The sequence below is a fragment of the Erinaceus europaeus genome, chromosome 9 (assembly GCF_950295315.1).
Source record: "Erinaceus europaeus chromosome 9, mEriEur2.1, whole genome shotgun sequence".
In the NCBI taxonomy this organism is placed as follows: domain Eukaryota; kingdom Metazoa; phylum Chordata; class Mammalia; order Eulipotyphla; family Erinaceidae; genus Erinaceus; species Erinaceus europaeus.
Window position 1 is genome coordinate 21,972,846 of NC_080170.1, and position 11,978 is coordinate 21,984,823.

Consider the following 11,978-nt stretch of genomic DNA (forward strand, 5'->3'; position numbering starts at 1 on the left):
GAAGGAAGGAAGGAAGGAAGGAAGGAAGGAAGGGAAATAGGTCTGCAGGTGTCTATCTCCTTCTCTATCTCCCCCTTCCCTTTCAATTCTCTCTATCCTGTTGGGAAAAGTGGGGAAGAAAGAAAGAACAAAAGAAAGAATGGAGGGAGGGAGGGAGGAAAGAAGAAAGGAAGGAAGGAAGGAAGGAAGGAAGGAAGGAAGGAAGGAAGGAAGGAAGGAAAAAGCATAGTCATCTGGAGAGGTGGATTCATAATGCCAGCCCCAAGCCTCATCCACGACCCTAGAGGCAAAAAGAGAGAGGGAGAGGAGAGGAGGGGAAGGGAGGGGAGGAGGGAAGGGAGGGGAGGGGAGACAATACAGCACTGTCCTACTATTCATGAAGCTTCCTCTGTGCATGGTGCTCCCATGCCATGCCAGTAGCTTAAACCTGGTCCTTGTGCATAGCAAGGTGTGTCTCTGCTAGTCATTGCCATTCTTATTCCGCCTTTATTTCTCTACTTAAAAATGTTCAATGTATTGTGCACCAACAATAAAACGGTTGGTAAAAATTTTCCAAAAGCTTGGAACTTTTAACAGAGCCACTCCTCTTCAAAGATTTTTTTCTTTTCTCACAGGGAAACTTTCTCCCAGGTATTTCCTGAGCACAGCTAAAATTACTGTAATTATATATTTTTGGCACTTATGCAAGATTTTTTTCATGGACCAAATTTCTTTAAAGTATCCATTTTTAATCACTGATTACAAACATTAAATATTTTTAACTTTTTAAACTTTTTATTATGGAAAATCTCAAATATATGCAGGCTTAGAGAAAGTAATATGATGAAGCCCTCTCTGCTCTGACATATCTTCAGCCCCCAACTCCTAACCAATTCTGTCTCCTCTGCTTGGCCTCCTTCACTACAGACTCACCTCACATATTTTATTTTTTTAAGCAGATCCCAGATATTCCATCATTTCAGTGGTAGACATTGAAATATGCATCTCAGGATGAGGACTTTTAAAATATGTACATAATCATAATGCCATTATCACACCTAATTCTTTATTGCTACCACACAGACAGTGTTTAAATTCTCCCAATTACCTCAGGAGCATTTTTTTTCCGGAAGGATCCACATAAATTCCATATAGAAATGCAGGGTCTCCCTGCTGCTATTCCAGCGTCCGTGGGGCAACAGCATTGGAAACTCAAGTAGATACAGTTGTCAATTGGTGATATTTTTTTCTAACAGTTTTTTGTTGCTTAAACTCAGAAGGGAAGCACCTCAACTGCCAATCTACCACTTTGGTGCCTGCTGTCCCTGAACATGGCTTCTTAGTCCTGTGAATAGCTCCCTCACCCTGTGTATTGACATCTAGGACAATGACCCAGCCTGGTGACTCCGTAAAATCTCCTCCCCATCACCAGGACATAAAAACATGGAAATTGAACACCTTAGCCACAGCACCTCCTGCTGGCACAACTACAAAAGCCACATTAAATGTGAAAACTGAGAAATACACAAGACAGCAATGACAGAAAGCCCAAAGGACCAGGCAGGCACAGATCTAGAAAAAAAAAAAAATGATGAAGACAGTTCAGAAAACTCACTTTGAGGTCATTTCAAGAAACTAAAGTTAAAAATCAAGAACTCAGTGATCATTTTAGCAAAGAATTCCAAAGTACAGGGGGAAAAGATCCAAACCGAACTGCAGGGCCTACAGGACACTTTGACTACAGTTGAGGTTGAGGTAAGAGGCCTTGGGAGTAGACTTAATCAGGTGGAGAAGAGAATATCAATTCTAGAAGACATAACCACCATACTTCCAGCAAAGAAGATGAAAAGCGACAAATACGGACACTACATATTGGTCAAAGGATCAATTCAACAGGAAGACATAACCATCGTCAATATACATGTTCCCAATATGTGTGCACCCAAATATGTAAGGAAAGTACTTACTGACCTTAAGGGAGATATCAACAGCAGCATAGTATTATCTGGAAACCTCAACACACCACTCACAGCAAGGGACAGATCATCAGGACAAAAAGTCATTAAAAAAATGGAGGCCTTAAATGAAGTCATAGATAAGATGAACTTAACAGACACAGCTGGAACCCTTCGTCCCACCAAAAAAGAATATACATTCTTTTCAAGTGCCCATGGAACATTCTCAAGTATTGGCCATGTGTTGGAGCACAAAGACAGCCTTAATAATATGTGGATATTAAAATCATAAAAAGTATCTTTTCTGACCATGAGGCAGTGAGGTTAGAAATCACCCAGAAAAAGAAACAAAGAAATACTCCCAAACTATTGAAACTGAACAATACACTTCTGAGTAATACATGGGTCACTGAAGAAATCAAAAGAGAAATTAAAATTACTTGGAGAACAATGAAAATGAAGAAACCAACTATCAGGGCCTGTGGGATGCAGCAAAAGCTGTCCTAACAGGGACTTATATAGCAACACACAGGCCCATATTTAAAAAACAGCAAAGATCTCAAGTAAGCTACCTACCATCACAACTGAGTCAACTCAAAAAAGGAGCAACAAAGTCCAGCTGGAAGAAGGAAACAGTCAAAATCAGAGCAGAAATTAATGCAATAGAATCCAGAAAGATAATCCAAAATATTAATGAAGTCAATAGCTCGTTCTTTGAAATGATAAATAAAACAGATAAACCACTGGCTAGACTCACAAAGCAATCAGGAAAGAAAGATATGAAATTACATCTGAAGATGGGGAGATACAAAGAACCATACATGAATATTATGATAAAGGCCCCCTAGAAACTGGGGATAAAACGACAATTCCTCAACATAATAAAAACCATTTATGACAGACCCACAGCTAACATCATTCTCAATGGGGGAAAGCTAAAAGCTTTCCCCCTAAAATCGAGAAATAGACAAGGATGTCCACTATCTCCATTGTTATTCAACATAGTTCTGGAAGTTCTAACCACCACAATCAGACAAGAAAGAGATATCAGAGGCATACAGATTAGAAAAGAATAAATCAATCTATCGCTATTTGCTGATGACATGATGTTATACCTAGAGAGCCCCCTAAACTACTAGAAATAACAGATTCAGGAGAGTAGCAAGATACAAAATCAATACACATAAATCTGTGGCATTTCTATATACAAGCAAGGAGTCAGAGGAAAGGGAAATTAAAGACTCAATTCCATTTACAATCAAACCCAAAAAGATAAAATACCTTGGGTGAATCTCACAAAAGAGGTAAAAAAAGACCTTTACGATGAAAACTATATGACATTTCAGGGGCTGGGCAGTGTTGCACCAGATTAAGTGCACATAGTACTAAGTGCAAGGACACACGCAAGGACACTTGCAAGGATCCCGGTTTGAGCTCCTGGCTTCCCACCTGCCAGGAGTAGGGTGAAGGGTGTAACTTTACAAGTGGCGAAACAGGTCTGCAAGTGTCTCTCTGTCACTCTCCCTCTCTTTCTCCCCCTCCCACTCTCAATTTCTCTCTATCCTACCTATCTAATAAAATGAAAAAAATGGCCTCCAGGAGCAGTGGATTTGTAGTGCCAGAACCGAGTCCCAGTGATAACCCTGGAGGAAAAAAAAAAAAAACAACTATAGGACATTTCTAAGAGAAATAGAGGACTCACAGAAGTAGAAGCACATTCCTTGCTCCTGGATTGGAAAAATAAACATCATTAAAATGGCCATTCTACCAAAAGCAATCTACAATTTCAATGCAATACCTGTCAAAATTCCACTGGCATTTTTCATGCAAATTTAACAACTTGTCAAAAGGCCATGAACTGCCATGGCACTTCTGAGAAAAAAGAGGGGAAATATGGAGGTATCACACTCCCAAATTTCAGTTTATACTACAAAGAAGTAGTAATCAAAACAGCATAGTACTGAAATAAAAATGGACACTTTGATCAATGGAGCAGAATTAAAAGCCCAGAAATGAGCCCACACATATACAGCCACCTAAGATATGACAAAGGGTCAAAACCATTCAATGTGGTAAAGAAGGCCACTTCAACAGATGATGCTGGGAAAATTGGCCAGCCACATGTAGAAAAGTCAGACTAGACCAGCACCTAACACCACACACCAGGGTCAAATCAAAGTGGGTTAAAGGTCTAGATATTAGACCAGAAACTCTAAAATTTATAGAAGAAAAAAATTCTATGAAACTTTGCAGGACCTTCACATCAAAAATGTATTTGGAAACTCAACCCCCTGGGCATGGGGAATGAAAGCAAGAATAAATAAATGAGATTACATGAGACTAAAAAGCTTCTACACATTGAAAGCAAACTACAAGGATAACCAGGCAACCCAGTAAATGGGAGAAGATATTTATACATCACACATCAGATAAGCGACTGATATCAAACATCTATACACAACTGGCACAGATCTACAAAAGAAGCATAAGTAGCCCAATAAAAAAGTGGGTCAAAGAACTAAACAGACAGTTTTCCAGAAAAGAGATACACATGGAGAAATGCTCCACTTCACTTATCATCAGAGAAGTGGAAATGAAAACTACACTGAGATACTGCCTCACACCTGAGAGAACGGCTTGCGTCAACACACCAGGAAGTGACAGGTGTTGGAGAGACTGTGGAGAAAAGGGAACTCTGCTACACTGCTGGTGGGAATGCAGACTGGCACACACACACCCTTGGGAAGACTCCATATCCTTAAAATAATAAAACTGTAATTACCTTATGACCCAGCAACATCATGCTTAGGCATATGCCTAACCGACACTCAAGCACTAATTAGAAGTCATATATGCACTCTCATGTTCATAGCTGCATTATCCACAGTAGTCAAATAGTGGAAGCCTAAATGCCCATCATCAGATGACTGGCTAAAGAAGTTACGGCAACAAGGGCAACAAAAGGAAAAAAAATAGCCTCCAGGAGCAGTGGATTCACAATGCTGGCACAAAGCCCCAGCGATAACCCTGGGGGTAAAACAAAAGGAAGTTATGAGATATATATTTCATAGAATTCTACTCTGCAATAATAAAAAAAATGATATTGTGTCCTTTGGGACAAAATGGACAGAACTGGAAGTGACTGTGCTTAGCAAAACAAGCAAAGAGGTCTACCAGATGGTTTCACTCTTGTGTGGCATCTAGAAATCTGATTTACATAAACTTGTCAAAAAAAATCCAAACAGATCAGAAGCAAGCAAACTATTTGTAAGACTTGTGAGAACTGTGGTGGTTACCTTTGGGAGGTGGGAGGGAGGGATACAGAACTCTGGTGGTGGGTGTAGTGTGGAACTACACATTGTGTTCTTTTTTCTTTTACTTTACTTTATTTTATTATTTTCCCTTTTGTTGCCCTTTTTGTCTTTTTATTGTTGTTGTAGTTATTATTGTTGTTGTTATTGGTGTCGTCGTTGTTAGTCAGAGAGAAATGGAGAGAGGAGGGGAAGACAGAGAAGGGAGAGAAGATAGACACCTGCAGACCTGCTTCACCACCTGTGAAGGGACTCCCCTGCAGGTGGGGAGACAGAGGCTCGAACCGGGATCCTTCCGCCAGTCCTTGTACTTTTCGCCACGTGCGCTTAACCCCCTGTGCTACCGCCCGACTCTCTACACATTGTGTTCTTAGCATCTTGTAACAAACTCTTATTAACAATAAAAATATTTTTAAAAAATAAAGTGCGTTGGGGATCTATAATGGGGGAAGATGAGATGTTGGAAAGTGAAGTGTGCTGACACCTATCTTAGGAATATGGGAAACTGTCATCCTGTGACAACAGTCTTAGGAATCAACATTACCTCAATAAAAAGATCTTACCTTTTTAAAATTATCTTTATTTATTTATTGGATAGAGACAGCCAGAAATTGAGAGAGCAAAGGGAGACAGAGAGGAGAAGAGACAGAGAGACACCTGCAGCACTGCTTCACCACTCGCAAAGCTTTCCCCCCGGCAGGTTGGGACTGGGAGTCTGAACCTGGGTCCTTGCACATTGTAACACATGGTCTCAACCAGGTGTGCCCCCACCTGGCCCATCTTACTTTTTTTTTAAGGAACTGAGGCATGGTGGTGGCATATCTGATAAAGTGCACACTTGACCATGTGCAAGGACCCAGGTTCAAACTCCTGGTCCTCACCTTCAGGGAGGAAGTTGCATAAACAGTAGGGCAGTGTCACAGGTATTTCTTTTTCTTCCTGTCTGTCTCCCTCTTCCCTCTCAATATCTGTCAAGAAATTAATTAATTAATTAATTATTAAGATTTTTTTTTAAGTTTAGATAAAGAACTATGTATGGGGCCAGACAGTCGGGGGCACACCTGGTTAAGCTCACACATTGCAGTGTACAAAGGCTCAGGTTCAAGCCCCTGGTCCCCACCTGCAGGAGGGAAAGCTTCACAAGTGATAAAGCAGGTCTGCATGTGTCTGTCTCTCTCTATCTTCCTCTCCCCTCTCAATTTCTCTCTGTTTCTATCCAATAATAAATAAATAAAAATATTTCAAAAAAGAAAAAGAAAGAACTATGTAAAGAACTAGTCCTCTTATAAAACAGAATTACAGGTGTCTCAGAGATGGTCAAGCTTGAGGGTTGGCAAAGATCTTCTATAAAGGATCAAATGGTAGTCATTATGGATATCGCTGGTCAAGTGCTCAAAACAAATAGCACTTTAACAAATAAATGTCTTGGGCTGGGTGGTGCTGCACCTGGTTGAGCGCACATGTTACAATGCACAAGGTCCTGGTTCAAGCCCCCAATCCCCACCTGCAGGGGGAAAGCTTTGTGAGTGGTGAAGCAGGGCTACAGGTATCTCTCTGTCTCTCCCTCTCTATCACCTCTTTCCCTCTTAATTTCTGGCTGTCTCTATTCAATAAACAAAATAAAGATGTAAAAAAAATTAAATTAAAAAGTTCTAATAAAACTCTAAAGACCAAAAGTTGAATGCCATGTAATGTCCATGGTATTTATTTATTTATTTATTTATTTAAAAAAGGAGACATTAACAAAACCATAGGACAAGAGGGGTACAACTCCACACAATTCCCACCACCAGAACTCTGTACCCCATCCCTTCCCCTGATAGCTTTCCCATTCTCTATCCGTCTGGGAGTATGGACCCAAGGTCATTGTAGGAGGCAGAAGGTGGAAGGTCTGGCTTCTGTAATTGCTTCCCTGCTGAACATGGGCGTTGACTGGTCGATCCATACTCTCAGAATGTTCATGGTATTTTATAAGACAGTCCATGACATGGAGGATTGTGCAGTGATAGTACACTCAAACATACTTGGAGCCTCTAGGGTCTGGGTTCAGTTCCTGGTACTGCCATCTGTCAAAGTGGAGTAATGTTCAGCTCTCTCATCTCTCTTGAATTAAAATTAATAAATCTTTTAAAGTAAACACGTATGTTTTGTTTTTTTTTTTGCATCCAGGGTTATTGCTGAGACTCAGTGCCTGCACCACAAATCCACTGCTCCTGGTGGCCATCATTTTTTCCCCATTGTTGTTGCTGTTATTGTTGCTGTTGTTAGATAGGACAGAGAGAATAGAGAGGGAAAAGGGGAGAAAGAGAGGGCGAGAGAAGGACAAACACCTACAGACCTGCTTCACCACTTGTGAAGCAACACCACTCCAAGTGGGGAGCCAACGGCTTGAACTGAGATCCTTGCATATGTCCTTGTGCTTCGCACTATGTGCGCTTAACCCAGTATGCTACTGCCTGGCCCCCTTATACATTTTTGTAATGTACAAGTCATTCTTAGTTTGTAGATTGTACATAAGCAGAGGGCAGGCTGTATTTGCTGGCCTGTCAGTTACAGCTGGTCTATACAACCCAGCCTTCTCATCTACTGCTGAGAATTAAACTGAGGACCAGAGAAATGAAGTAATTCACCTGAAGACACAGAGCAAGTCGAAGACAAAGCTGTCAAATCAGCATCCAAGTCTTGGCCCTTTAAAATGCACAGAAACAGGAGACTTTCACAAGCCAGGACTGTATACCTGAGATCTACTATTTGAGAGGCCAAAGACAGACAACCAGAGCATCTACTCAGTACCATATGGATACGCAATGACAACAGAGAGCCAGTCTGCAGGGCCTGTTTCCTAGTAACCACAGCCTCTCTGATGAAGGACTGCTCCCACTTGTTATTTATAACTTTATTTCCCAATAGGGAGGGAGAGTGATTTGTTTGTATTTAGTTACAAGAGCCAGGGAAATCCTGCTCTGCCATCTTGGGATCTATACAAACCTTGCAGCCACAGCTTCCAGAAGACCGGAGAAAGCAGAGAAAGCTGCAAGGCACAGTGTCGTCCCTGTTACCCACAACAAGGGTCACATACAGCAATTACTGACTGCCTGGCACAGATAACAGATGGCGAGGGGAGGCCGGAGGGAAGAGACATTCCTATTTATACGCTCCGGAGGCGGCCATTATGAAAACGCATTCCACACCTTGTTCGTTACTCAGAGCATCTGCTAATTTTGTCTGCCTTTGGACTTTTTAGCCCAACTTTGTATCTGGTTCCTAGAATTATGCACCTGAGAGTGAACTCTGCTGTCTGAGAAGGGGCTTTCTTAGTTCCATAGAAAACTGGATGATGTACAGTTGTGGGAGGAAGCACCAAGTATTACAAAACCACAAGAGCCTATGAACACAAGAGGGCCCACGGGCCTGTGGCAAGAAATTCAAGGTGGACTTGGGTAGTGTTAACAAATTTGGACCAAATCTGAGAAGAAAAGCACTGAACGCCTTACTTGACTATTGTTTAGTGCTACCCAGCTCTTTATTTTATCTCCTCTAAAACAAGACAAGAGGCAATGCAAAACAGGTCAAGTTGAAGTGAAAAATTTGATGAGAGAGAGGTCCAGTGATGGCATCCCCCCTGGTAGACTGAACATTTTACCATGTACTAGGACCTGGGTTCAAGCCCCCAGTCCCTACCTGAGGGGAAAAATGTCAGAGCAGAAGCGGTACTGCAGGTGTCTTTCTTTCTGTCTCTCACCCTCTAACAAAATAAAATGAAGGGACTGGGAGGTAGCACAGTGGGCTAAGCACACATGGCGCGAAGTGCAAGGATGGGTGTTAAGGATCCCGGTTCAAGCCCCTGGCTCCCCACCTACAGGGGGTCACTTCACAAGAGGTGAAGCAGGTCTTCCCCCTTTCTCTTTCTCTTCCCCCTTTCTCTTTCTCTTCCCCCTTTCTCTTTCTCTTCCCCTTCCCCCTCTCTATCTTTCCCTCCTCTCTTGATTTCTCTCTGTCCTATCCAACAACAACAATAACAACAAGGGCAACAAAATGGAAAAAATGGCCTCCAGGAGCAGTGGATTCACAGTGTAGACAGTGAGCCCCAGCAATAACCCTGGAGGCAAAACAAACAAACAAATAAATAAATAAATAAATAAAATAAAATAGAAGGGTCTTGTTCATTAAAGAAAATGATGAACTGTCACTTCCTGGGACTTAAAGACAACGAAAATACAGAGTGAATCAGCTATGGTCCATTGCAGCAGATCCCAGGAGAGTAGAGGGTAGGGGTGGAGAGATTATGGGGAGGAATTGGCAACTTGGTGGAGGGTGTGGTGCTGACACCTATAATGAAGACGTGAAACTGTACACCTCAGACAACAACAGTCTGAAAATCAGTACCCCCCCCCCCAATAAAGTGGTCTGGAATAGAAAGAAAGCTTTTTAAAGCTGATCATGTAGATTTCAACCTTAGGAAACTCAATAAGAGCGAATTAAATCCAAAATAAGAGGTCTATCATAATGCTAACAGTCAGATGCAGAAGTACACAGGATGAGGTCCAGAAGGGTCCCCAGGCCCTCGGGGAGGGGGTGAGCTGCCTTCCTGGCCCATAGCTGTGCTCATCGATCTGGAAGCTTCCCAAATCTCACTGGTTAGGATTATGTTTAGGGACTGTATTACACAGGCATGGTTGGTAAATCATTGGCCTCAGGTGATTAACATGTTCTCTAGACCACCTCCAGTGGGAACTGGACTAAAAGGTCCAGTTTCTCATAAAGATTATTCTTTCGGGGCCAGGCGGTGGTGCACCAGGTTAAGTGCGCTTAGTAGGAAATGCAGGGATTCCCTCAAGGACTCCGGTTTGAGTCCCGAGCTCCCCATCTGCAGGTGTCACCTTTCTCTCCCCCTTTCCTTTTTTTCCCTTTTTCTCACAGCTCAGAAAATCTCTCCCTCTTTCTATCACCCCTTCCCCTTCTCAATTTCCCTCTGTCCTAGCCAATAAAATGAAGGAAAAAATGGCCTCCAGGAGCAGTAGATTCATGAGCCCCAACGATAACCCTGGAGAGGAAAAAAATTTGTTCTTTCCAGACATTCTGAAGTAGTCACAGGTGTAGGTGTAACTTCAGAAAGGAAGAGAAGGGGGCTGGGAAGACAGCATAACCATTATGCAAAAAGACTTTCATGCCTGAGGCACCAAAGGCCCCAGGTTCAATCCCATCACCACCATAAACCAGGACTGAGCAGTGCTCTGGTAAAAGGGGGGGGGGGGGTGGGGAAGAAGAAAACACAGGATCATAAAAAAAAAAAATAGAGAGAGATAGATATTATATAAATAATAGTCAACCCATATCTGTGACCTTGGGAGAATCACTGCAGTTTCTAGTGGAGAGAGCAAGGAAAGGGGCCAGGTGGTGGCGCACCTGGTCAAGTACACATCTTACAATGCTCAAGGACCAGGGTTGCATGGGAAAAGCTTTGTAAGTGGTGAAGCATTGTGGCAGGTGTCTCTCTGTCTTTCTCCCCCTCTATCACTCTCTTTCTCTCAATTTCTGGCTGTCTTTAGTCTATAAATAAATAAATATAATAAAACACAGTAAAAAAGAGAGACTAGTGACACAGAACACTGGTGATGGGAATAGTGTGGAATCATACCCCTGTTGTTTTGTAATTTTGCAAATCACTAATACAAAAATTAAAAATAAATAAAAATAAATAGATTGTTCTTTCCAGTAACCAACCACAATTCTGAAGTCACTGAGGGGACCAGACAAGCCTCAATAGTAGAATAAGACCTGTCACCTAGTGAATGGAACTTTAGTTCCATTCAGGAAATTCCAATGGTTTTAAGGATTTTGTGCCCAGGAATTAGAAACAAAATCCAAATATATCTTTCCTGAGAGGTAGCACTGATTTTTTTCAGGCTTATCACAAGAGCTTGAGAGCCACACCAAGGACCAAGGAACCAACCCAAAACCCATCACTGGTGACTAGGGACTAAACTGGAACCCATGTCTTCTCACTGTAGGACTTCTACCTCCTAGTTCTACCCCTGTCCCTAAGAGAGAGATGGCAGAGGGTGGGGAGAGAGGAGCAAAACACACCTCTTTAAGGAGACTCTTTACCATATTCATGGCAAGAAAACCTTGGCTAACAGTTAGAAGTTTGCACATAAGTCGTATTCACTCTGATTCATTTTGATCATGAGAGATGTTGAAATAGATAGGAAAGTGAAACTCAAGAGATATAGCAATTTCCCCAAGGTTATAAAGTCATGGAGAAGATGCTATGATGTCCCGTGATTTGACCTTTTTCGTATTCCTTGTAGTATCGCTGAAAAACAAAAGGAGAATCTGGGTTCTAGTGGACTGATAGAATTCTACTAGGAAGAATTTAATCAGGAAATTTCCATCACCATGGAAAGTAGGAGAGAAAATGAATGATAATGAAAGCATGAAGGATTTAAGTTAATCCTGAGGAAGAGATTTTCAGGAGTAAGGTTAATTAAACACTAACAAGATTTTTGTTTAAAAAAAAAAATCAAAAGCTCTAAAATCCTGTTTCAGATTTCTGTTCATGAAGCATCATGTGAAAGCACTAAGAAGAAAGGTTAGGATAATTTTGCAAGCTGGTCAAATGCTCACAGCCCAGGGTTTTCAAATCTGACGATAAGGTTGAGCTGAGAAATGATTATAAAGATCAGTCACAGTTTCTGTGGTCCTACAGCAGATTAAAAACACAATTTTACAT